General features: G+C 48.2%; 1 protein-coding gene across 2 annotated transcripts in view; it reads right to left on the bottom strand.

Annotated features, from left to right (window-relative positions):
• The window catches only part of LOC137436346 (fibulin-5), a 158,577-nt gene that overhangs the window by 32,710 nt on the left and 100,320 nt on the right, over nucleotides 1-25,547 (bottom strand). The gene's annotated exons all lie outside the window — the stretch shown is intronic.

Genomic DNA, 25,547 nt, shown 5'->3' with positions numbered 1-25,547 from the left:
TACCAAATGCGGAAGGCCTTATGACATCTATCCCACCGGACGCAACACATTTTACCGTTATTGACCTATGCTCTGCCTTTTTCTCCGTACCTATTGCACCTGAGTCACAATACTTGTTCGCCTTCACCTTTAGAGGGCGCCAGTTCACCTGGACGGTGTTACCCCAAGGGTTCTCCGACAGCCCCACCCTGTTCTCCCGAGCGTTGCACCGCGATTTGGCAGACGTGGAACTAGAGGGGGGATCGGTGTTGTTGCAATACATTGACGACTTGTTGATTTGTTCCCCTTCCAAGGAAGCCTGTGAAGGGGACTCATGGCCCTGCTAAGAGCCTTGGCGGCCAAGGGCCACAAGGTGGGACGGAGAAAGCTCCAATTTGTACGGAAGGTAGTAACCTATTTGGGTCATGCCATTTCACACGGGAAGCGAGAACTGCATGCTGGACGGGTGACCGCCATCATGGAATCGCCACGGCCAAGCACGCAACGACAGATGTTGCGCTTTCTAGGTATGACAGGTTACTGCCGCTCTTGGATAATTGACTACGCGCTACTTGCTAAACCGCTGTACGAAGCCACCAGAATAGGAGAACCGAACTACTTGGTTTGGACGGACGAATTGATGCGCTGTTTCGAGGGGCTGAAAAAGGCATTGGTAACGGCACCGACTTTAGGACTCCCCGATTATGCGAAACCATTCACCCTTTACACTCATGCAGTAAGGGGTTTTGCTCAGTCCGTTTTGACACAGACTCATGGAGATAAGGAACGACCGGTAGCCTACTTTAGCAAAAAGCTAGAACCGGTCGAGCAAGGGTTTCCGGTGTGCCTGCAAGCCGTGGCAGCGGCTAGGTACGCAGTGGAAAGGACAGCGGACATTGTGATGGGGCACCCGGTAACGCTACAGGTGCCACACTGCGTCACTTCACTGTTACTACAGCGGACAACACAACACTTGTCTACCACTAGATTAATGCAATACGAAACAGCACTGATTACGGCCGCCAACGTCACCATTAAACGTTGCACTACACTCAACCCGGCCTCACTGATGCCCACCCCAGAGGAGGGCGAACCCCACGTATGTGTCGATGTAGTACAGCAAGTCTCCACGGTACGTCCGGACTTGAAGGACGTTCCCCTCGACAACCCCGATCGTGTGTACTACGTCGACGGATCAGCTAAACGCGGATGGGACGGCTCTTTGCTATCCGGATACGCGGTGTGTTCAGATAATGAGACGGTAGAAAGCGGGCGCCTTCCGCCCACATTTTCCGCCCAGCAGGCGGAGCTGTGCGCCTTGACTAGAGCATGCAGCTTGGCGGCAGACCTTGCCGTCAACATTTATACAGATTCAGCATACGCGCACGGGGTAGTTCACGACAAAGGGGCAATCTGGAAGATGCGAGGCTTTCTCACATCTGCGGGTTCGGTCATAAAGAACGGCGAACTGGTTGAAGGGCTACTCCGAAGCATCTTGCTTCCCCGCGCTGTCGCGGTAATTAAATGTCGCGGCCACCAAAAGACAGACTCTGACGTCACCCGAGGCAACGCCAGAGCGGACGCAGCGGCAGGAAAAGCGGCCAACCAACAAATAGGACGGAACATGCCGATGGTAACGCGAGCAAAGGGGGCACACACGCAGACTGCCAACGTACCGACCTCAGGACCAACCCCCTCCTCGCAAAATGGGTGCACCATCATCACCGCCTCACCGACTAATGAGGACGTTATAAAACTTCAAAACGCAGCGACAGCAGCCGAACACGATGACTGGGTAAAACGAGGGGCCACACGCCCCGGACCAAATGAGATGTGGACCCTTCACGGAAAACCAATAGCACCCAAGGAACTACTGCCTTGGCTGGCACGTATGGGACATCAAAATGGCCATGTGTGCCAGAGGGGGGTGATGGAACAGATAAACTATACCTGGGCGGCACCGGGACTGTCGCGAATCGCATCAGAGGTGTGCCGGTCATGCGTGGTTTGCCAACAACACAACAGGGGGGCACCACCAAGGCACCCACATAATGCGGGCCATCCCCGACCAATCGGGCCCTTCTGTCATGTCCAGTTCGATTTTATAAACATGGAACCGAGTATGTCATTCCGCTATGTCCTGGTAATCGTGGACATGTTCACAAAATGGGTCGAGGCCTATCCATGCGTTAAGTCAGACGCCCCGACAGTAGCCAAGCGCCTCGTGCGGGATTTCATGTGCAGATTCGGCATCCCTCAGAAAATTTCGTCAGACAAAGGGGGCCACTTCACGGGAGAGGTGATTAAGGGTATCCTAAAGGCACTGGGCGTGAAACAATCTTTCCATTGCGCTTATCACCCACAATCAGCGGGACTTGTGGAACGCACCAACGGGACTCTGAAACTCAAGGTAGCCAAGATCTGTGCAGACACAGGTTTGAAGTGGCCGGAAGCACTCCCGCTGGCGTTAATGAGTATTCGTTCCACCCCGGGCCGCACCACGGGTCTTTCCCCCCACGAGATATTAATGGGACGACCTATGAGTTTGCCTGTTTCGGCCCCGATGGACATGTCCAAATTTGATTTGCCTGTGATGGATGACATGCTTTTAAAGTTTTGCAGAGGATTGTCCAATGTGGCGCGCAGCATCCACGCCCGAGTACGAGAGGCGTTGCCTGAACCAACAAGCCACGCCATCCACGACTTTCAGACCGGCGATTACGTGCTCGTAAAACACTTCACCCGCAAGAATGCCTTGGAACCAAGGTGGAAGGGACCAGTCCAGGTGTTGCTGACTACACCAACGGCTGTCTTTTGCGAGGGCAAGACCTCGTGGATCCACGCCACGCACTGTAAGTTGGCCATACAAGCACCAGACACTACACCACAGCAACCACAGTAAGGATGGGCCTAATCATAGGTACGATACTATTGATAGCGACAGCAGCTAGGGGAAGCTCCGATTACAATAGATGCGAAAACGAAACCCGACACCTCACCGTAACATGGGGACAAAGAGTATCACTACCATGTTTCGAACAGAAAGCCCTGCACACAAATTGGGTAAGCGTAAGATGGCTAGCACTGTCGGCAGGGCCTGGACGCGTTGGCATTGTACTACGAAAGCAACGAGAGTTCCGGGAAAACGGGCAAGCTAGCATTAAGACCTTGGCCCAACCAGGATACAAATGGGGAACCCCTGATTTTAAGCTACAAACACGCACACGCCTAGAGAAAGGCATGACTATGCAGGTCCGGTGCAGCGTCTGGACCCCTGGCGCGGCCAGTGGCGAAACTAAATACACACCATGCATCGAATACATACTCACGCCGCAACCCCAGGATAAGGCCCCAAAGAAGGGTGAAAACACATATTGGAAAGTGGCAAGGGAGGTGGCGACAATCCAAAATAGGACACACTGCTGGTCGTGCATGCACTTTCCCCAAGCAGGCACCACAGGAATACACATGATAGTGCTACCTCTGTCCCTCAATGACCTTTGCTCACAACCTATCGATTCCCCATGTTTAGTCACCATGCTGGAAAGAGAAGGGGTTGGCAACGGCAAGAGTTGCAATCGACAATTTAATTATCGCCCGTCAATGATTGCCCATGTGGCCGAGAGGCCTGCCCCCGTCTGGGTCAAACCACAGAAAGGGATGGTCTGCCTCCAGGGTTCCGGCCACTTGCTTATGGGAGAATCAGAATGCGCCTACACTCTCCCCGGGAAGCTGGGACAAGGGAGCGCTGGGATTACATTACGAATAGTACTGCAAGATAAACACAACCACAACATAACGGCTATAACATTCTCTAGGGGGGTTAGTAGGATTAATGGGGTGATAAAGGGACTCCAGTGCTTATCCACCCACCTGGTCCCACCCCATGGGACAATGTTTATATGCGGCGACAAGGCTTACCCCTATTTACCAAATAATTGGGGGGGCACATGTTATCTTGGTTCAGTCCTTCCTGACGTTGAGATACTGGATGAGCTAGACCCAAAGTCCTTGGACAGGCGACAGAAGAGGTCAGTCATGAACGAAGATGGAACCACTAAACTACACGGGAGCCTATGGGAAAAGGTGTTAGGTTTCTTCTTCCCAGGTGCGGGCACAGCCATGAACAGCTTCCGGATAGATAAATTGGCTTTGGCCCTAGAAAAGGTGGCAAACGACACCGCTATGGCTCATGACATACTATTGGACACAGTAGTTCACATGCGTACAATGGTGATGCAGAATCGGGTGGCTTTGGACATGCTCCTGGCAGAGAAAGGAGGGGTATGCGGAATAATAGAGGGAAAATGTTGCACTTACATACCTGATCCATCCGAAGGAGTGTCAGCCGCAATAGTGAGACTAAGGGAAACTAGCCACGCCCTGACGATCGATCGGATCGCGCGCGAGAACTCTTATAAATTTAGCTGGCTCACTGACTGGTTCCGGGGATGGACGGGCACTATAGTGAAGTGGTTATTGACCGCACTGGCCGTAATAATCGGGGTAGTAATTTGGGGGGCACTAATGAAATCTTTAGTCCTCCTCTGTATGAGAAAGTACTTTACAGGATGGAAAATGAAGAAGCCGCCGACAACGACTATGGTTCTGACCACAGAGGCCATCGACCTGAATGGGTCCTTCAACAAGGCAGATGTGACCGGCGCTTCAGAAGATTGTATTGATTTTTGTGATGACTGTGATACTTGTGTTGAAAATCCCTTGTGGGAACTGGCTGCTGCCTGTATTGATGTTTGTGATGATTGTGATACTTGTGTTGTAAACCCCTTGCGTGTACTGGCTAACGCCTCTTATGTATTACAAGCTCACAGCTGTACACCCCCTTCCGACCCAACTATGGATCTGATTGCGACGCTGGGTCTGGCAGTCGAGGGACCCGACGTGGATATCCTAGACCCGCAAGCCGACCAGGCGTCCATGGGAGACTTTGACATAAAGGAAGTCCCTCTCTTTGCTTCAAATGTTTCGGATCTCTTTGCTTCAAGTGATTCGGATTTTAACGCTCTGTACCCTGACCAGGAACATGAGACACAAGATACTGACAACATTATGTATTCCCCAGAACAGCAGCACGTGAGAGATCTCATGGGCATGATCGTTGATTAACTTCGAAGATCTGCAAGGACCGCGTCTGCAAAGGGTGGGGGGAGCAAGTTCCGCAGGGGAGGTGACTGGCCCCCTGGCGGGGCAGAACCTCATCTGGACCAGACGCCTTTGTTGTGGATCCGAAACGTTAATGGACTTTCATGTTCTGAGCCCTCAGGTTCCAAGCACGCACCACACGACACGTTCCACAAATGCACGGGCGAGGTGCTATGGGCGCACGGTATGCCCTTGGGAGATACCCGCATTACACGATTGTCTTTCAATAAAGCCCGATGCGGCATGTTGTCTCTTGAGATACTTTGTCTCGACGAGACAAGAGGAAGGTTAATTGTCAGGTAGCTGATTTGTTACTGCATAAGCTCTGTTATAAACGTCGTTTGACTGATTTGTTACTGCATAAGCTCTGTTATAAATGCTGTTTAAAAATGTTATTTCATAAGTTAATAAAAGGTTTTTCGCTTTGCCATAGTTTAAAATGAGAAAATACTCGCTTCATCTGTGCAGAACAGATGGCTTCGTTGTATACGTGCGCCCTTTACAGGCTAGATAGCCTAGTCGTAAACTCTCTCCTTGATCCGCAGACGGCGCCTCGAGCCGTGGGCAGGAAGGCGGATTATATATGTGTGGAATGTGAAACTTACGTAGGATGCGTGAATTGTAGACATAGAGACTGTTAAAACATTAACTAATACTTCATATAATCAAAGTGACGCTTGAGTTACGATAAATATGCTCTGGATTTAAGTTTAAATGAGAAAGTGAGCTGGAAGGTACATTCAACACCTGGAACTCATCAGAACGTCCTCATACATTTTATGGCCTTATCAGAACCAGGAATGCAATCCCCCTTCAGTGAGTTATATTTTCTGTCACCTCGGAGCCTTGAAACCACATCTGGTCCGGATCCTAACGGTGCGTGCTTCACTCCTCCAAGACGAAAGGACGGATGACGGTGGGGGACTTGGCCCACTGGGGATGACGGTGGGAGGACCCTTTGCAAGTTCCTTTGTCTTTCCGGACTCTAGCGGAGATTCTCTGATAAAGCGTGTCCCTATATAAATGAACTGTGAATCGATGTGCAGTTAGGAAGGTTGACATGGCATGATGGTCCTTCATGCTGTAGACGTCTCCGTTTTCCTCCAGATCTGTGTAATTGGTATTTAATAAAGTTCGTCATTCTCAATCTGTTGGTGGACTTCTGTTACGATCAAGGCGTCCTCCCCACATATATATATATATATATATATATATATATATTATATATATATATATATATATATATATATATATATATATATATATATATACATATATATATATATATATATATAATTATATATATATATATATATATATATATATATATAATATATATATATATATATATATATATATATATATCTATATATATATATATATCTATATATATATCTATATATATATATATATATATATATATATATATATATATATATACAGTGGAACCTTGACTTACGAGTTTAATTCGTTCTGTGACCGAGCTCGTAACTCAAATTGCTCGTATCTCAAATCAAATTTCCCCATTGAAATGCATTGAAATGCTATTAATCCGTTCCAGCCCGCCAAAAACCACACCAATTTTTTTTAAAATATACAGTATATATAAAAATATCTCGCGCTTTATATTTCACCTGTATGCAGCATACAAGTTGGCAGGATGGCCTGACTGGAGGTACGCACACTTGACTCTAAAGTCTAAACTGTCCAGCCTGGTTTGAATCCCGACCCAGCTATAACCTGTCATGGGTGATTCACAGAGCAGGGTGATTCATCAATGTGTGTACCGCTAAACTGGGCGCCCCGTTTGCGTCCCATTAGTTGTTGGATGTTAAGGATCTCACCGTGTTTTCCACAAAGAGAAGGCGAGCTATCGCCGCAATTCTGAACAAGTTGTGGCCTGGCATGCTCTTCTCCTCTGCCGTTTATATACGTCCTCCTCGACACCTCGCTCATGTTTTTCGACGATTGCGTGTTTTATATCCAAGCACATCATCCTCTTCTTCTTCTCAGCACTGCAACTTGCCACTCACTTCTTAGGCCCCATGGTTAAAACTAAGAAATTTTCCGAAATAACCAAAATGCGAAAAAAAAAAAATGCAGCGCTGTACGACAGAGATACGTACTGTACGTGCACGGCAAGATAACCACGTGACCAGAACCCACCTGGCGGCGTGAACTCGAAATAACCAAAATGCGAAAAAAAAAATGCCAGCGCTATACGACAGAGATACGTACTGTACTTGCATGCAAGATAACCACGTGACCAGAACCCACCTGGCGGCGTGAACTCGAAATAACCAAAATGCGAAAAAAAAAATGCAGCGCTGTACGACAGAGATACGTACTGTACGTGCACGGCAAGATAACCACGTGACCAGAACCCACCTGGCGGCGTGAACTCGAAATAACCAAATGCGAAAAAAAAAATGCAGCGCTGTACGACAGAGATACGTACTGTACGTGCACGGCAAGATAACCACGTGACCAGAACCCACCTGCGGCGTGAACTCGAAATAACCAAAATGCGAAAAAAAAAATGCAGCGCTATACGACAGAGATACGTACTGTACGTGCACGGCAAGATAACCACGTGACCAGAACCCACCTGGCGGCGTGAACTCGAAATAACCAAAATGCGAAAAAAAAAATGCAGCGCTATACGACAGAGATACGTACTGTACGTGCACGGCAAGATAACCACGTGACCGGGTGGCGAAAGCTCGTAACTCGGATCTCGGCTCGCATCTCAAAGCAATAAACCGCCCGAGCGACGGCTCGTATCTCGAAAAACTCGTAAGTTGGGGCACTCGTAAGTCAAGGTTCCACTGTATATATATAATTATATATATATATATATATATATATATATATATATATATACAGTCACGTGAAAAAGTAAGTACACCCCATGTAAAGTTTTGACTTTTTCAACATATTTCAACACAGCTATTTGATCTTCATTTCCACAATATTGAAAGATAAAGGTGATATAATTATAACAAATATCATGAAACATTTACATTTTGTCGTACATTGTATAATTTAAATAAACATAAATGCAAATTTTGCATGTGGAAAAAGTAAGTACACCCTTGGCTCTAATAGGTGGTATTGCCCCCTTTGGCAGAAACAACCTCAAGTAGGCGTTTCTTATAACTGTCTCTGACATCGACTGGGAGAAAATTTTGCCCACTCCTCCATGCAGAATTATTTCAGCTGTGTGATGTTTGAGGGGTTTCTCGCATGCACAGCTCGTTTCAAATCCGCCCACAACATCTCGATGGGATTTAGATCCGGGCTTTGACTTGGCCATTCCAGAACCCTCCATTTATTTCTTTTCAGCCATTCCTTGGTGGATTTACTGCTATGTTTAGGGTCATTGTCATGTTGCAACGTCCACCTTCGGTTGAGCTTCAACTTTTCGACAGATGTCCTCACATTATCCTCAAGCACCCTCTGGTACAATGAAGAATTCATAGTAGATTCTATGATGGTGAGCTGCCCAGGCCCTGATGCAGCAAAGCTGCCCCAAACCATAATATTTCCACCACCATGCTTTACAGTTGGTATCAGGTTCTTGTGGTCAAATGCTGTCTTTCGTTTTCGCCAAACATGTCTTCTGGTACTGTGGCCAAATAGCTCTACCTTTGACTCATCTGTCCAGAGCACATTGTTCCAGAAGTGCTGGTCTTTGCCTCGGTGTACATTGGCAAACTTTAATCTTGCCCTGATGTTCTTTCTGGACAGCAAAGGTTTCCTCCTGGCACACCTCCCATGTAGATCAAATTTGTGCAGCCTCTTTCTAATGGTAGACTCGTGCACTTTGACATCAACATTGGCAAGAGCTACCTGTAGGTCCCGTGATGACATTCTGGGGTTCTTAGAGACTTCTTTCAGCATCTTGCGGTCTGCTCTCGGGCTGAACTTGGTGGGGCGGCCTGGCCTGAACAAGTTGGCAGTTGTTTGGAATCTTCTCCACTTGTAGATGATCTTCGGGACAGTCGAATGATTGATTTCAAATTGTTTGGAGATCTTTTTAAATCCCTTCCCAGACTCGTAGGCCGCTTTAACCTTCTCTCTGAAGGCCTCAGAGAGCTCTTTTGATCTAGGCATGGTGACGCCACACACTTCAACAACAAAGAGCAAACCAAACTAAATGTCTGAGGTTTAAATAAGACAGGTTCCTCCAAGATCCTCTCTAATGAGGTTCTAATCATTTGAACCTGAGCTGGTGCACCTAATTCTAATTTTAGGTATTTGAAGTAGTGATAAATGTAGGGGTGTACTTACTTTTTCCACATGCGAAATTTGCATTTATGTTTATTTAAATTATACAATGTACTACAAAATGTAAATGTTTCATGATATTTGTTATATTATATCACCTTTATCTTTCGATATTGTGGAAATGAAGATCAAATAGCTGTATGTTGAAATATGTTGAAAAAGTCAAAACTTTACATGGGGTGTACTTACTTTTTCACGTGACTGTATATATATATATATATATATATATATATATATATATATATATATATATATATATATATATATATATATATATATATATATATATATATATATATATATATATATATATATATATATATATATATACTGAAACGCAAAAGAAACTTACCACCTTTGAAACCTTTAAATATCAACAATAACACTGCGTGTAGTAAATGTGTGAACTTATTTGTGGACAATAGTGTCCTCGCTGTCAGACAAAACGGTCATGGATGGTCACTTGAACCTTCAATGGTCACTTCATAGCACAGCTGTTGAACAGCCGTTTTGACTGTCAGTGATTAGCCAAGGGGTACGGGATGATTTTAATGAGCTGCACGTGATGTCTTGATATTGGCTTTAAAAAGGCCAGTGCAAAATGGGCATTTTGACCGAAACATTTGACCATTTTGACCAACTTCAAAAAGACCGAAAACACAAAAGAAACTTACCACCTTTGAAACCTTTAAATATCAACAATAACACTGCGTATAGTAAATGTGTGAACTTATTTGTGGACAATAGTGTCCTCACTGTCAGACAAAACGGTCACGGATAGTCACTTGAACCTTCAATGGTCACTTCATAGCACAGCTGTTGAACAGCCGTTTTGACTGTCAGTGATTAGCCAAGGGGTACGGGATGATTTTAATGAGCTGCACGTGATGTCTTGATATTGGCTTTAAAAAGGCCAGTGCAAAATGGGCATTTTGACCGAAAAATTTGACCATTTTGACCATTTTGACCAACTTCAAAAAGACCAAAAACGCAAAAGAAATTTACCACTTGTTTGAAATGTAATAAAATTGTAACAGTTCAAAATAAAACAAACCAACAATTGCTAATTGAAACATTGGCATTTTATTGATGACATGTCAAGTTTTTGACCAAGATACACCATCTCATCAGTTTGTTCTACAGTACAGAACAGCACAGGGTGCAATGTCAGTCCCCTTTCAATAACGTGTATGGCCACCATTGTTTTGGATACAGGCAGTGCATCGTCGGCGTATACTGCCTACCAGTCTTTGGATGGATTGCTGCTGGATTCTGTCCCACTCAGTCCTCAATGTCTGAAGCAGCTCTGCCCGTGTCCTGGCCCTGCCAACTACGCGTCTCCCAAGCTCATCCCACAGGTGCTCGATGGGATTCAGGTCAGGGGAGAGCGCAGGCCACTGCATGGTGTTGATGTTCTCGCCTTGGAGAAATGCAGTGGTAAAGCGAGCAGCATGGGGACGAGCATTGTCATGCTGAAAGGTTCTCAGTTCTGGGTGGTCTAGCAGGAATGGCAGCAGATGAGGTCGCAGGTTGTTATCCACATACCGCTGGGCGTTAAGATTCCCATCCACAACCACCAGTGGCATCCTGTACCGGCCTGATATGGCTGCCCACACCATCACACTTGGGCCACCCCACCTGTTGGCTTGACGCACGCAACAATCGGCATATCGCTCGCCAGTTCTTCTCCAGACACACTCACGCCCATCAGGACTGTCCACACAGAACCTTGACTCATCGCTGAAAGCGACCTCGTTCCACTGCGCCAAGGTCCACCGCTGATGCTGCTGGCACCATCTCTGACGGTTGCGGCGATGGGCAACCGTCATCACGGGGCCAATTGTATGGTCTTCTGGCAGTCAGACCATAGTCATGCAGTCGTCTTCGTGCAGTATCATTGGAGATCCGTGGGTTTGCATGCCCCGGAGTTTCTGCCGCAGTGCGGGATGCTGGACGGAATCGATCCCGCAGGTGACTTCGGACCATCTGCCTGTCCTGCCTTGCAGTGGTGACTCTTGGCCTCCCTGATCGAGGTCTGTCATCTGCAGAGTTGTGGAGGGTGTCTCTGTCCACCAGGGCCGATATCGTCTGGTGTGAACAGCCAAGGCGATGTGCCATCTCACGGTAGCTCAGTCCACCTTGCAGCATGCCCAGGGCACGCTGCCGTTGATCCCTTGACAATCGTGGCATGTTGATTGAAATGCCCATTTTGCACTGGCCTTTTTAAAGCCAATATCAAGACATCACGTGCAGCTCATTAAAATCATCCCGTACCCCTTGGCTAATCACTGACAGTCAAAACGGCTGTTCAACAGCTGTGCTATGAAGTGACCATTGAAGGTTCAAGTGACCATCCGTGACCGTTTTGTCTGACAGTGAGGACACTATTGTCCACAAATAAGTTCATACATTTACTATACGCAGTGTTATTGTTGATATTTAAAGGTTTCAAAGGTGGTAAGTTTCTTTTGTGTTTTCGGTCTTTTTGAAGTTGGTCAAAATGGTCAAATTTTTCGGTCAAAATGCCCATTTTGCACTGGCCTTTTTAAAGCCAATATCAAGACATCACGTGCAGCTCATTAAAATCATCCCGTACCTCTTGGCTAATCACTGACAGTCAAAACGGCTGTTCAACAGCTGTGCTATGAAGTGACCATTGAAGGTTGAAGTGACCATCCATGACCGTTTTGTCTGACAGTGAGGACACTATTGTCCACAAATAAGTTCACACATTTACTACACGCAGTGTTATTGTTGATATTTAAAGGTTTCAAAGGTGGTAAGTTTCTTTTGCGTTTTAGTATATATATATATATATATATATATATAATCAACGAACATAACAGCGTGACGAGCGCTGTCCCGATCTCCTGTGGACCGAAGTCCTAGACCAAAGCGTCACCTCCGACCCAAAGGGTCTTCTGGAGGCTTCAGCCCGGCCACCGCACCCCCTGGTTTTGGTTTGCACTGGTGGGAACGATGGTCTGTGTGGCAGACAGGCTGTTGGTTCCTTGCGGGTTATGCGGTATTTACCGTGTGAGACATAATTCGTGGCTGGTGCTCACCATTAAAGCTAGGAGGTGCCTTGATCATCTTAATAGACGATTTTGGTCCTCATTGGTTAGATTTTTTGCAGTATGCCGTCCTGACGAGGGTTAATAAGCCCGAAATCTGGATTGGCGGCTCTGCTTGATGTTTAGCCAATGGGGACCAATGAATAAATCTCTGTCTGTTGACAGAGTGGCCGGGCTGAAGCCTCCAGAAGACCCTTTGGGTCGGAGGTGACGCTTTGGTCTAGGACTTCGGTCCACAGGAGATCGGGACAGCGCTCGTCACGCTGTTATGTTCGTTGATTATTATCCCCGCCGATCGCACCGCACTCCCTGGTTTTGGTTTGCACTGGTGGGAACGATGGTCTGTGTGGCAGACAGGCTGTTGGTTCCTTGCGGGTTATGCGGTATTTACCGTGTGAGACATAATTCGTGGCTGGTGCTCACCATTAAAGCTAGGAGGTGCCTTGATCATATATATATATATATATATATACAGTGAAACCTTGACTTACGAGTTTAATTCGTTCTGTGACCGAGCTCGTAACTCAATTTGCTCGTTTCTCAAATTAAATTTCCCCATTAAAATGCATTGAAATGCTATTAATCCGTTCCAGCCCGCCAAAAACCACACCAATTTTTTTTAAAATATACAGTATATATAAAAATATCTCGCGCTTTATATTTCACCTGTATGCAGCATACAAGTTGGCAGGATGGCCTGGACTGGAGGTACGCACACTTGACTCTAAACTGTCCAGCCTGGGTTTGAATCCCGACCCAGCTATAACCTGTCATGGGTGAATCACAGGCAGGGTGATTCATCAATGTGTGTTCCGCTAAACTGGGCGCCCCGTTTGCGTCCCATTAGTTGTTGGATGTTAAGGATCTCACCGTGTTTTCCACAAAGAGAAGGCGAGCTATCGCCGGCACTCTGAACAAGTTGTGGCCTGGCATGCTCTTCTCCTCTGCCGTTATATACGTCCTCCTCGGCATCTTTTTCCAGAAGAGCCCTGTCTCGTCACAGTTGAAGATTTGCTGGGGGATGTATCGTTCGGCTTCTATCAGTTCGGCAAAAGTTATCATAAAATCTTCAGCTGCCTTCACATCCGCCTCACCAAGTCGACAACACGCACACCTCGCTCATGTTTTTCGACGATTGCGTGTTTTATATCCAAGCACATCATCCTCTTCTTCTTCTCAGTACTGCCCTTGGCACTCAATTTCTTAGGACCCATGGTTAAAACTAAGAAATTTTCCAAAATAACCAAAATGCGAAAACAAAGCAGCAGCTATATACGGCAGAGATGCTTGCACGGCAAGATAACCACGTGACCTGAACCCACCTGGTGGTGGGTGGCGTAAGCTCCAAAATAACCAAAATGCGAAAACAAAGAAGCAGCGATATACGGCAGAGATGCTTGCACGGCAAGATAACCACGTGACCGGAACCCACTTGGTGGCGGGTGGCGTAAGCTCGTAACTCAGATCTCGGCTCGCATCTCAAAGCAATAAACCGCCCGAGCGACGGCTCGTATCTCGGGAAACTCGTAAGTTGGTGCACTCGTAAGTCAAGGTTTCACTGTATATATATATATATATATATATTGTTGCGGATTTGAGAATCCTGTGTAATTGTTGTAAATATCACCCTCTGTAAAATGTAATGATTCCTTGTAAATAACTCCGTAGTGTAAAGGTCAAAGGTCGTCCTCTTAGTTAGTCCATATACATGCACGTAGGCCACCATATACCCTTCTAAATAGTTATTTCCTTGTTATGTGTATTAGTTTAAGGCTGTGTTTCCCATTAGTTGACTCTGCATTGCACCGAATTGAAATAAGATAGATCCCGTTTCAATTCCCTCAAAGCCTCTATTGCCAACTGCATTGCCGCCATTACGGCGTGGTCAGCTCGGAGAAGAAAGGCGTGTCTCCACCTCGTCATCAGAGGGAGGAGTGAACCAGCCGCGATCAACCAACCAAGGATGAGGTGTTTGGCTTGAGAGGGCGGAGAGAGAACGATCGGGCAGTTTCGCGAACGTTCCAGGGTGTGGCGATATATAACCCGCGAAGCGACGTCCCCGAAGAGAGACGATTGAGGCAGGAAATGACCGAGGAAGCCCCCACCAGCTCCAAGTGACCTCGGACTCGTTTCTCAAGTTCACCCCACCGCAGCGGAATCCACCACAGCTTTTGACCAAGGCAGCTTTGAGCATTGACGGCAGTTGCGGCCGCGAAGTAACGCCGCCGTGCAGAGATGATTGAGGAGGGTCGGCGGCTGCTCACCTCGAGCCACGCGATCATACCAACCACCCGCATCCTTCCCGCCTTGTGATCCCACCTCCTCGTCCATCCAGCCATCCACCTCCTGCCATTCATTCCTATCATCATTCCCTGTGTAAGTCTGATTGTCGTCCGTCCTTTATGTTGTCTGGGGTATAAGTTAAGCCTGTTTAGATAAGCTAGTATTTGCACTGTGTCTTCTTCTTCTGTAAATTCTTTTCGTATTTTTCCTTCTTTCTTGGTTTTTTTGGTCTTGTAAATATCAGTAATAAATTATATTTGTTCTTCCTTACCTTCTGGTTTCCTCACATCCGATCGTCTTTGTGATTTCCCCCTTTGAATACCTGTGGCACGATTTGGCCAACGTTTAGAATCGGGGTAGTGAATGCTAATGGTTCGAGCCGCGGCTGCTAATCCACTCGGCAATTAACATCTTGTCCGCGGTCTCGGACGAGGTTGCTCACCTGCCTCCCTGGAGGGAGCTGGGCAGCTGCAGGAGCGGAGACGGCCAGTGAAAATAGAAGGGGGACTACCCCCCCCCCCTAAGGGGAGTGCCGTACTCCGTTTCCGCAACAATTGGTGTCAGGAGCGAGATTCGGACCTGAAGTGCGCTTAGCGCACTCAAATTACGAGTGGCCCAAAATTTTATTTCAAACATCCAAATTTAAAAAATCGTGCCATGGATAGTCAAGGCGATTGGGTGCCGGGAGGGGAGTTAGAAGAGGGGTTAGAATCAACCCAGGACCCCAGGGAGGAGGTGGGAGTAATAATGGAGGAGGAGAGCAATGAAGATGTGGTTGCGGGGGTATCAGGTACACAAAATGGCGCCCTCGCGCACGTGGTTGCAGCGGCACCAAATGTCGCCGCGCCCGTGACCGTAGCAGCACCGCCGATGGACTGGGGCCTATTTATGGAACAAATAAAGGCCCTTATGGTTAAGTCGGGTGAAGAAATGGAAGGCAGAAGGAGGGCTGACAGTGAGAAAATGGAAAGCAGAATGATCAGAGAAGTGAGGGACGAAGCGAGGGGTACCAGCACCCAAATTGGGAAGTTGGACAGTAAATTTGGGGGATTAGAAAATCAAATAGGGGAATTGAGGAATGACATGGGAAATCAAATCGGGGGGCTAGAAGCCAAATTTGCGGGTTTAGACAGTAAATTTGAGGGTTTAGACAATAAATTTGAGGGGTTAGACAACAGGTTGGAAGGGCTAGAAGGTAAATTGGGGGCCCAACTGGAGGACGTGGGTAATCAAATGGGGGAAATGAAGGAGGGGTTAACGGGGTTGGAAAATAGAATGGCTGCCCAGGAGAACCAGATGGAAGGGGTGAAGAATGGGTTAGGGGGTTTAGAAAACACTATGGAAGGCAAATTGAGGGAAATAGGGGAGCAATCCACCCGGGAAATTAAACAGATGGGAGATCAGATAGAGGAGGTGAAAATCGGGTTGGAAACTAAATTGGATGCCCAGAGGAATGATTTGGAACAGATGAGGGCAGCATCTACCAAAGAGATGGGATAAATGGGGGAGGAGATCAGACGAGGTGTGGGCGAGGAGGTCGCGGGGGTACACGAGGAGGTAAAGCGAGGTGAGCAGCGTATGGAGAAAGAGGTGAGAAATAGTACGGCTAGGTTACAGGGGGGCATAGAAGATCTGACGAGGGGAGTAGAGCAGCTGACGGTGGGACAAAAGGAATTAGTGGAGCAAGTGGAGAAGAACACTGCGGTAATAGGGGGGTTAAAGGCGACACAGAAAGAGATTAAAAAAAGAACTCATAGCGACAAAGAGGGAATGTCAGATGGTACATGAGGGGTTGACAAAGAGGTTGGACGAGGTAACAGAAGCAATGGAGACGAAAGAACGGGAAGTAAGGATGCACATATAAACGACCAAGGTGGCATTAGAGGAAGAAATTGAGGGGGCGCACCGGGAAATGAAAGAGGTGAAACAAAAGTTAGAGGAAGTGGAAGAGGGGGTGAGTGAAATTAAGAAGAGACGGAGGGAAACTAAGAGAGAGATAAAGGAGGAGGTGAGGGAATTGGTGCAAGGTCTGTGCTCGAATCGTGATGATGTGCTTACTAACCAAATAAAGAGTTTGCAGGTGGCGGTGGAGGAGCGAAGACGAGGTGCCGAGGTGAGTGGCGATATACTCAGAAATGTATATGGTGTGAGGGGAGATTCAGTCAGCTTGGGTGTTGGTTTAGACCCGGGTGTTCGTGAGGGACCAATGGTGAGGTGTATGACTGGTCCGGAGTGTATGGAAAGACGAGGTGTGCGAGGATGTCCGACTATGGGGTGTGTAAGGAAAAGGTGCGCGCCGAGGAGTGAGTGTGCTGTCGAGAGTGAGTTGGTCGTGGCGCGGTGCGGGGGGGCACCTTGAAGCGTGTGATGGGGAGTGTTACAGGGGATGTAACGGAAGAGTGCACACCTGTGGTGAGTGTTACGGAGGACGTAACGGGAGAGTGTGCACAAGAGGATGCACGAGAAAGGTGTGTAACGGACGGGTGCATGATTACAGAGTGCGCTGTCGAGAGTAAGGGTGAATGCGCGAACCGAGTGTGGTGGTGAGAGTAGTGAGAGTGACACGGAGCACGAGTTGGTTGTGGCAGGTGAGAGAGAATGTGCACCTGGAATGGAAGGATGCACACCTGGAATGGTCGAGCCGTGTGGGAATGCAAACGTGAGTTGGTAGTGAAGCACGTGATTGGGTGTGCAGGTGAGTGCACACCCGTGGTTGTCACAGAGGATGTGACCGAGGAGTGGGCGCGAAGAGGTGTGTTGGTGAGGTGTACGAACGACGAGTGTGTGCCAAGGTGTGCGGTGGTCAGGTGTGTGACGAAGTCTATGAGTGTACCTGGGGGGTGTGTAAGAGAAGGTGCAATGACAGAGAGTATGGAGACAGCTGGATGTGTGAGCAAGGAACGGAACGCAGGAGGTGAGCATGCAAGTGAAGCATCGACGCTAAACGGGATAGCGGTTAGATCGACTTTTAGCCGAAGCGAGCCCTTGGTTCGTGCCGGGCTTTGTGTGCAGCGGGAACCAGCGGGGATCGTAACCACGGCGGTTTCGAAAGAACCGCCGTGCGGGATCCACGCCGGGCCTCGCTCTGCACGGTCGCGTTCGTGCTCCGCTAAGCGGAGCGGGCGGCCCGGTTGGAAGGGTCGGCACGGCGACCGCTTGTGGTTGAGGCATTCCGGCAGGGCGAGATCGGGCCATCGGGCGGGAGACCGGACGGCTCCGCGCCGAGGTGGACCTTGGGATATCGGCCTGAGCAAACCTCCTTCCCTGAACCGAGCGCCAAACGGATCCAACATCCGGCAACGATCCACCCGCATTCAAAGCCGAGCTTTGGAAATGTAACGACGCACCGAGGCTCAAGTTAAAGGACATTTGGTAGGGATAGGGAATTTGTGATTGGCAAAAATTTGATTGGCAGATTGATGATTGGTAGAATGATTGGCAAATTTTGATTGGTTGGAATTTGATGGCAAAATTGGTAGTGGGAGATGTCCGATTTGGAGGGATGGCAAATCCACCATCCCTCACACTATGGGGCACATGAGCTATAGTTTTATGGGGTTTGGCAGTGAAAGCTAGCCCAGGAGGGTTAGGATAATGTATCGGGACCTAGAGATGACCATAGGTAACGGTAGCGTTAAGTAGCGATATTACAACTGTAGTGGGGACGTAGGTAGATTATAATGGATGATAACGACGTGGTATGTGCTTAGTTTAAAGGGAAGACGGGGAGCACCAAGTTAGAGGGAAACCAGGTAGATCAGATGATGCCGTGTGTTTGAGAATCGAAAGTGTATTCGGAAGTGTATTGTGAAAAGAGTGAGGTGATTGTGAGTTGTATTGAGCGTGGAAGTGTATGGAGCAGTGCATGAGGAACAATTGTGGTTGTGCATTGTATTGAATGATTGAGGAAGCCTGGGATGAAGGAGGGTGCAGGTGGCACCAGGTGTGATTGCACAGGTGTGCAAGTGAATAGGTGTATGGAGCAGTGTATGAGTGAGTAATGGTGATTGTGTGTTGTGTTGAGCAAATGGTCCTGGAGGAAGGAGGGTGCAGGAAGCACCAGGTGTGATGGCACAGGTGTGAAAATACAGGTGAGCATGGTTGTATGGAATAAATGGTCTGGAATATATGGAGTATGGAATGGGTGGTATGGAGTGAGTATGGTGGAAACTGTGGAGTGGAGTGGATGGTGCGAAGGTGTGTATGGGGAGGATGAACCCCATCATGAATACCCGGGGAGGGTAGTTTAAGAGTTAGGTAGAGGGAGTAGGTAAATTGTGGTTGGATATTGGCATCTGTGGTGCGTGGTGGAAGAATGGTGTTTGGATGGGTGCATTAGTGATGTGGAAATGGCTGGGCGTGTGGCCTGTTAGTGTGTGTAGTTAAATGGGCACTCCGCCACTGTGAGGATGTCGGCCAGGTGAGGCCGCAGGTGGGCTCTGGGAGCCGTTAGAGTTGTGGATGGGGCCCGAGGATCCGGAGGACGGACCCGGGTAGCCCAGTGCCAGAGAGGGCACCGAGTGGGGAGAGCGCCAGAGGGCCTTCCCCAGGTAGATAGGTTAGGGTAAGGAGCAGGTAAGCTCGGAGGCAACTGCAGTGGTGGAGGTGTGCAGGTGGGTAGACCTGCTGGGAGAGCCACATGACCCAGTCCAGAAATTGTGCAAAGGCACAGGGAGTTGAATCGGGGGAGTGAGACCCTAAATTGATGAAGCACCACAGTTTGGTCAATGGGAATTTGGTTCTTAAAACCGCATAGAGTGTAAGATGGCCAATGGATTGGCAGGGAAAGACCCCGGGTAGTGTAAAGTGTGTTAATGTCATTTAGGAAGTAGTTAGGATTGAAATCTCCTCGCACCATCTACATCCACTCACCTGGGGTGACGCAACTCCACACCATGCCATGTTTTTATTATTTTTGTGCAAATGTTTGGATTCTGAGACGCATAATGACGTGGGTGTGACATTGTGTTGTTGTTCCATCTCTCCCTCCTTATGAGGATTGATGATGAATTGGTGATGGCAAATTTTGGATTAATGGGATTGTGACGAATTTGGTATAGGGGAAACATAGGGAGGACGAGCCGTAGTGACGGATTTGTAAAGGTGTAGGTTTTTGTACATATGGGGGTAAGGGGCGAGGGTAGAACAGGTGACGGGTGGGGTGACGTATGATAGGGACGAGCTTTTCTCCGCTCGGTCTTCAGGCGCACCTCACCTTACGCTTGTGACCTTACCCCTCGCTAACCTGTCGTCTCTGTCTTCCTTCCCCAACCCATGGATCGTGCTCTTTGGGCAATGAGGGGAGCGTGCGGGAGTCCGCCATTGTGTGCCCGAACCCCCGCAACCAGCTGCCTGCATCGATGCACCACTTATGGACCACATGTCTGTGGCTGAGCACCACTCATGGACCCCACGGGTTGGGGCATGGCCCCTCTGCTGGAACTGGCCACGATGGCCCAAGATCTTGCTTGCGGACCCGGTGAGGTGGCACCAAGCCCACAGGTGAACCACTCATAGTCGGCCCCTGTGGGCCATAACTAAAATAAAAATGGACACGTTCTGTTCTTTTTATTATTATTGCAAATAGGCCGCCAGCAAGAAGAACATGAAGAAAGACAACATCAGGAAGAACAATGGCCAGCAGAGGGAGCCGAAGAGAAAGACCACCAGCAGGGGTTTGTTTATTTTTTTTGAACTGTGGTGACTGTGCACTGACTGGTGCATTTATGGTGCTGTATGGGGCTTTATGGTGCTTTATGGTGCTCTTTGTTGGTGCTGGTGCGTCGATGCAGCGCAGGCTCCCCCCCCCCCCCCCACCCCAAAAGAACAATCGCAGGTCCTGGGTTGCATTTTGTAAATGCAGTCAGCGTCACTTGTAAATAATGCTCCCCACCGTACATGTTTAGTTTGAGAACAATTCCGCAATTCGGTTATCCTGTGGGCGTGAATCTGTTAGGTAGGTTGCAATGCAGCAGAGGGACATATTTATTTGTGTTTTAAAACGGTCACACTCAGGGTCAGGTTAATTGTAGAGGGAACTACACCTACGTGTCACACTAAGTTAAAGTTTTATAGGCCCGGGCGTGCCTAGAGGATGAGGGTGCAGTGTTGCGGATTTGAGAATCCTGTGTAATTGTTGTAAATATCACCCTCTGTAAAATGTAATGATTCCTTGTAAATACCTCCGTAGTGTAAAGGTCAAAGGTCGTCCTCTTAGTTAGTCCATATACATGCACGTAGGCCACCATATACCCTTCTAAATAGCTATTTCCTTATTATGTGTATTAGTTTAAGGCTGTGTTTCCCATTAGTTGACTCTGCATTGCACCGAATTGAAATAAGATAGATCCCCTTTCAATTCCCTCAAAGCCTCTATTGCCAACTGCATTGCCGCCATTCCGGCGTGGTCAGCTCGGAGAAGAAAGGCATGTCTCCACCTCGTCATCAGAGGGAGGAGTGAACCAGCCCCAATCAACCAACCAAGGATGAGGGGTTTGGCTTGAGAGGGCGGAGAGAGAACGATCGGGCAGTTTCGCGAACGTTCCAGGGTGTGGCGATATATAACCCGCGAAGCGACGCCCCCGAAGAGAGACGATTGAGGAAGGAAATGACCGAGGAAGCCCCCACCAGTTCCAAGTGACCTCGGACTCGTTTCTCGAGTTCACCCCACCGCAGCGGAATCCACCGCAGCTTTTGACCACGGCAGCTTTGAGCATTGACGGCAGTTGCGCCGCAAAGTAACGCCGCCGTGCAGAGACGATTGAGGAGGGTCGGCGGCTGCTCACCTCGAGCCGCGCGATCATACCAACCACCCGCATCCTTCCCGCCTTGTGATCCCACCTCCTCGTCCGTCCAGCCATCCACCTCCTGCCATTCATTCCTATCATCATTCCCCGTGTAAGTCTGATTGTCGTCCATCCTTTATGTTGTCTGGGGTATAAGTTTAGCCTGTTTAGATAAGCTAGTATTTGCACTGTGTCTTCTTCTTCTGTAAATTCTTTTCGTATTTTTCCTTCTTCCTTGGTTTTTTTGGTCTTGTAAATATCAGTAATAAATTATATTTGTTCTTCCTTACCTTCTGGTTTCCTCACATCCGATCGTCTTTGTGATTTCCCCCTTTGAATACCTGTGGCACGATTTGGCCAACGTTTAGAATCGGGGTAGTGAATGCTAATGGTTCGAGCTGCGGCTGCTAATCCGCTCGGCAATTAACATCTTGTCCGCGGTCTGGGACGAGGTTGCTCACCTGTCTCCCTGGAGGGAGCTGGGCAGCTTCAGGAGTGGAGACGGCCAGTGAAAATAGAAGGGGACTACCCCCCACCCCCCCCTAAGGGGAGTGCCGTACTCCGTTTCCGCAACAATATATATGTATATATATATATATATAATATTCTCCGTAGGTGATTTTGTCTGTCTGTCATATGTCTGTCCGGGGGAGTAGCTACACCCGGTCTGGGAGGGGCTTCAAAAACAAATATCCACCATTTTGTTTACTCACATAGCTTTGAGGCCTCTTTTGTTAGGCCTCGTTGTCTTGCTCTCTCTCACAGTTTTATTTCAACTCTAATTCGATATCTCATTTTTTATTTTTCACAGTCGCTAACATGGTTTTAGAGTCGGTTGAAAAAAAAACGGGAATAAAATTCGATGAAAGTTTCCGTTTATAGAACGAAATGCATTTTCAAAGGCCTGTAACATAAAGACAATTGAGACTCTCTCGCGGCTTTATCTCGACTCTAATTCACCATCCGATTTCATTTTTATCGATGGTTTTAGACTCGGTTTCAGCAATTATTTAGAAAATTCACACACACACACGGGAAATTGCTGAGACATTTTTAAAATTTGCAGCACGGTATATCATACACCTAAAATAACAGACGGGAAAATGCTGAGATATATAAAAAATTTGCGGCGGATTTTTCCATTTGATGACAGTCGTCACAATTAAATATTTAATTTAGACCGAGTCACAATAAAAAGGCAACAATGTGGGGAGAGGGGCGGAGCTTCGTTCACGTATCGCCACAGAGGGGAAATAGCCGACAGATATTTCTTCGTTCTTATTTCATTCATCATTATTATACGGAAGTAAAGGTAATCCTGTTTAAACTTCCATTCATTCCATCAATGTTTTTTTGTTTTTTTTCGCATGACTGTCAAGGCTGAATCGTGTTCACATCCAGGATTAATAAACAAACTCCATTTCACGTGTGCATGGACATGTAATTCACATATGCAAAATAAATAAATAAACAGACGGGAAATTGCCGAGAGATATTTTTTCATTCTTATTTCATAAGCTATGTGCACGTAACCTTTAAAGAAGTTTATTTGAAATCTTTAATTTAAAAAATGTCATTTTGTATGCTGTAACGAAAAGAGTAACTTTGGTTTTCACGAGACAGAAAGGTGTAATGTAATGTTCTTATACACTGCCCAAAACACTTTTTTCCCAGGGACTTTTCCATTTGAGCTGTATTCCTTATATAGTGGGAATGTTTCATTCTTTAGACGTAGTCACAATAACAAGTTGCAATTAGGTACCCTGCACGTGGGGAGATGGGTGGGGCATCATTTACGTGTCGCCACTCACGTTTGTAAATCCTCTCTCCAAAATGAATAAAATAATGAGGGAACAGAACGAGACCGCCAATGAAATTTAACACAGACTTGAACAGGATGCTGAGCAACAACGACATTGGAAGGTAATGTGTGCTCAGAAAACCTATACAAGAGCAGCTGTAATGAATCCGGATGAAGTATTGGATAATATCATCTTCATGGGCTGAGTCCGATGACGTCACCATGCGTGTACTGTTCGGCGAAACATTTCACTAATAAATGAACAGAACAAGGGGGCGGATTTACACTGTGTTGCTCCAAGAGAACAGTTAAATTTCCTCTAATATTTGCCGCACCTGCTGATTGGACCAACTGCCGGAGTGAGGGAGGTAGAGGAGACTGAGGGAGGGGGAGAGGAGACTGGGGGAGGAGGAGAGGAGACTGGGGTAGGGGGAGAGGATACAACTAGGGGAGGGGTAGAGGAGATTGGGGGAGAGGGAGAGGAGACTGAGGGAGGGGGGGGGGGGGGGGAGGGAGTGGATTTGAGCTTTTGAAGTCACATCATCTCCCCTGTGTGTGATCCTCTCCCCTGTGTGTGATCCTCTCCTGTGTTTGTGATCCTCTCCTCTGTGTGTGATCCTCTCCTCTGTGTGCGATCCTCTCCTCTGTGTGTGATCCTCTCCCCCGTGTGTGATCCTCTCCCCCGTGTGTGATCCTATCTCCCGTGTGTGATCCTCTCCCCCGTGTGTTATCCTCTCCCCCGTGCATGATCCTCTCCCCCGTTTGTGATCCTCTCCCCCGTGTGTGATCCGTGTGTGATCCTCTCCCCCATGTGTGATCCTCTCCCCCGTGTGTGATGCTCTCCCCCGTCCCCGTGTGTGGTCCTCTCCCCCGTGTGTGGTCCTATCCCCCGTATGGGATCCTCTCCCCCGTGTGTGATCCTCTCCCCCGTGTGTGATCCTATCCCCCGTGCGTGATCCTCTCCCCCGTGCGTGATCCTCTCCCCCGTTTGTGATCCTCTCCCCCGTGTGTGATTCGTGTGTGATCCTCTCCCCCATGTGTGATCCTCTCCCCCATGTGTGATCCTCTCCCCCGTGTGTGATGCTCTCCCCCGTGTGTGATCCTCTCCCCCGTGTGTGATCCTCTCCCTCGTGTGTGATCCTCTACCCCGTGTGTGATCCTCTCCCCCGTGTGTGATCCTCTCCCCCGTGTGTGATCCTCTCCCCCGTGTGTGATCCTCTCCCCCGTGTGTGATCCTCTCCCCCGTGTGTGATCCTCTCCCCCGTGTGTGATGCTCTCCCCCGTGTGTGATGCTCTCCCCCGTGTGTGATCCTCTCCCCCGTGTGTGATCCTCTCCCCCGTGTGTGATCCTCTCCCCCGTGTGTGATCCTCTCCCCCGTGTGTGATCCTCTACCCCGTGTGTGATCCTCTCCCCCGTGTGTGATCCTCTCCCCCGTGTGTGATCCTTTCCCCCGTGTGTGATCCTCTCCCCCGTGTGTGATCCTTTCCCCCGTGTGTGATCCTCTCCCCCGTGTGTGATCCTCTCCCCCGTGTGTGATCCTCTCCCCCGTGTGTGAATCTCTACCCCATGTGTGATCCTCTCCCCCGTGTGTGATCCTCTCCCCCGTGTGTGATCCTCTCCCCCGTGTGTGATCCTCTCCCCGGTGTGTGATCCTTTCCCCCATGTGTGATCCTCTCCCCCGTGTGTGATCCTCTCCCCCGTGTGTGATCCTCTCCCCCGTGTGTGATCCTCTCCCTTGTGTGTGATCCTCTCCCCCGTGTGTGATCCTCTCCCCCGTGTGTGTGTGTGTGTGTGTGATGAAAAATGGAAGGTATTGGTCTTTTAATTGAAACACTGAAAATGAAGAGTTAAACAGGATGGTGCAGAATTAGTGAACTTACCTTTGAGTTGCCTCGTCTGGATTTGATTCCTGACCGACTATAAACTAGGGGATTGCTGCTTTGCGAGCATAACGTTGCATCATCGCGAGCCCCGTACTTTGTACGGATGTCAACCTGGGTGTCTCTTCTGTTAGCATTAGTGGTAGACCTTAAATATCCTGTGGTGTCTTTCACAAAGAATCGGTGAGTTATCGCCGACACCCTGAACAAATTACAAATTACTGCCCAAATCACCTTCGGTGGAACAGAACATCCGGTGTCACTCAGTTTGTGGAAAGCTTGGCACAAAAC

This window comes from Myxine glutinosa, chromosome 11, assembly GCF_964187855.1.
Source record: "Myxine glutinosa chromosome 11, kmMyxGlut1.1, whole genome shotgun sequence".
Lineage (NCBI taxonomy): Eukaryota > Metazoa > Chordata > Myxini > Myxiniformes > Myxinidae > Myxine > Myxine glutinosa.
The sequence above is the reverse complement of the archived record's forward strand: the minus strand, read 5'-3'. Positions and strand labels throughout refer to the sequence as shown.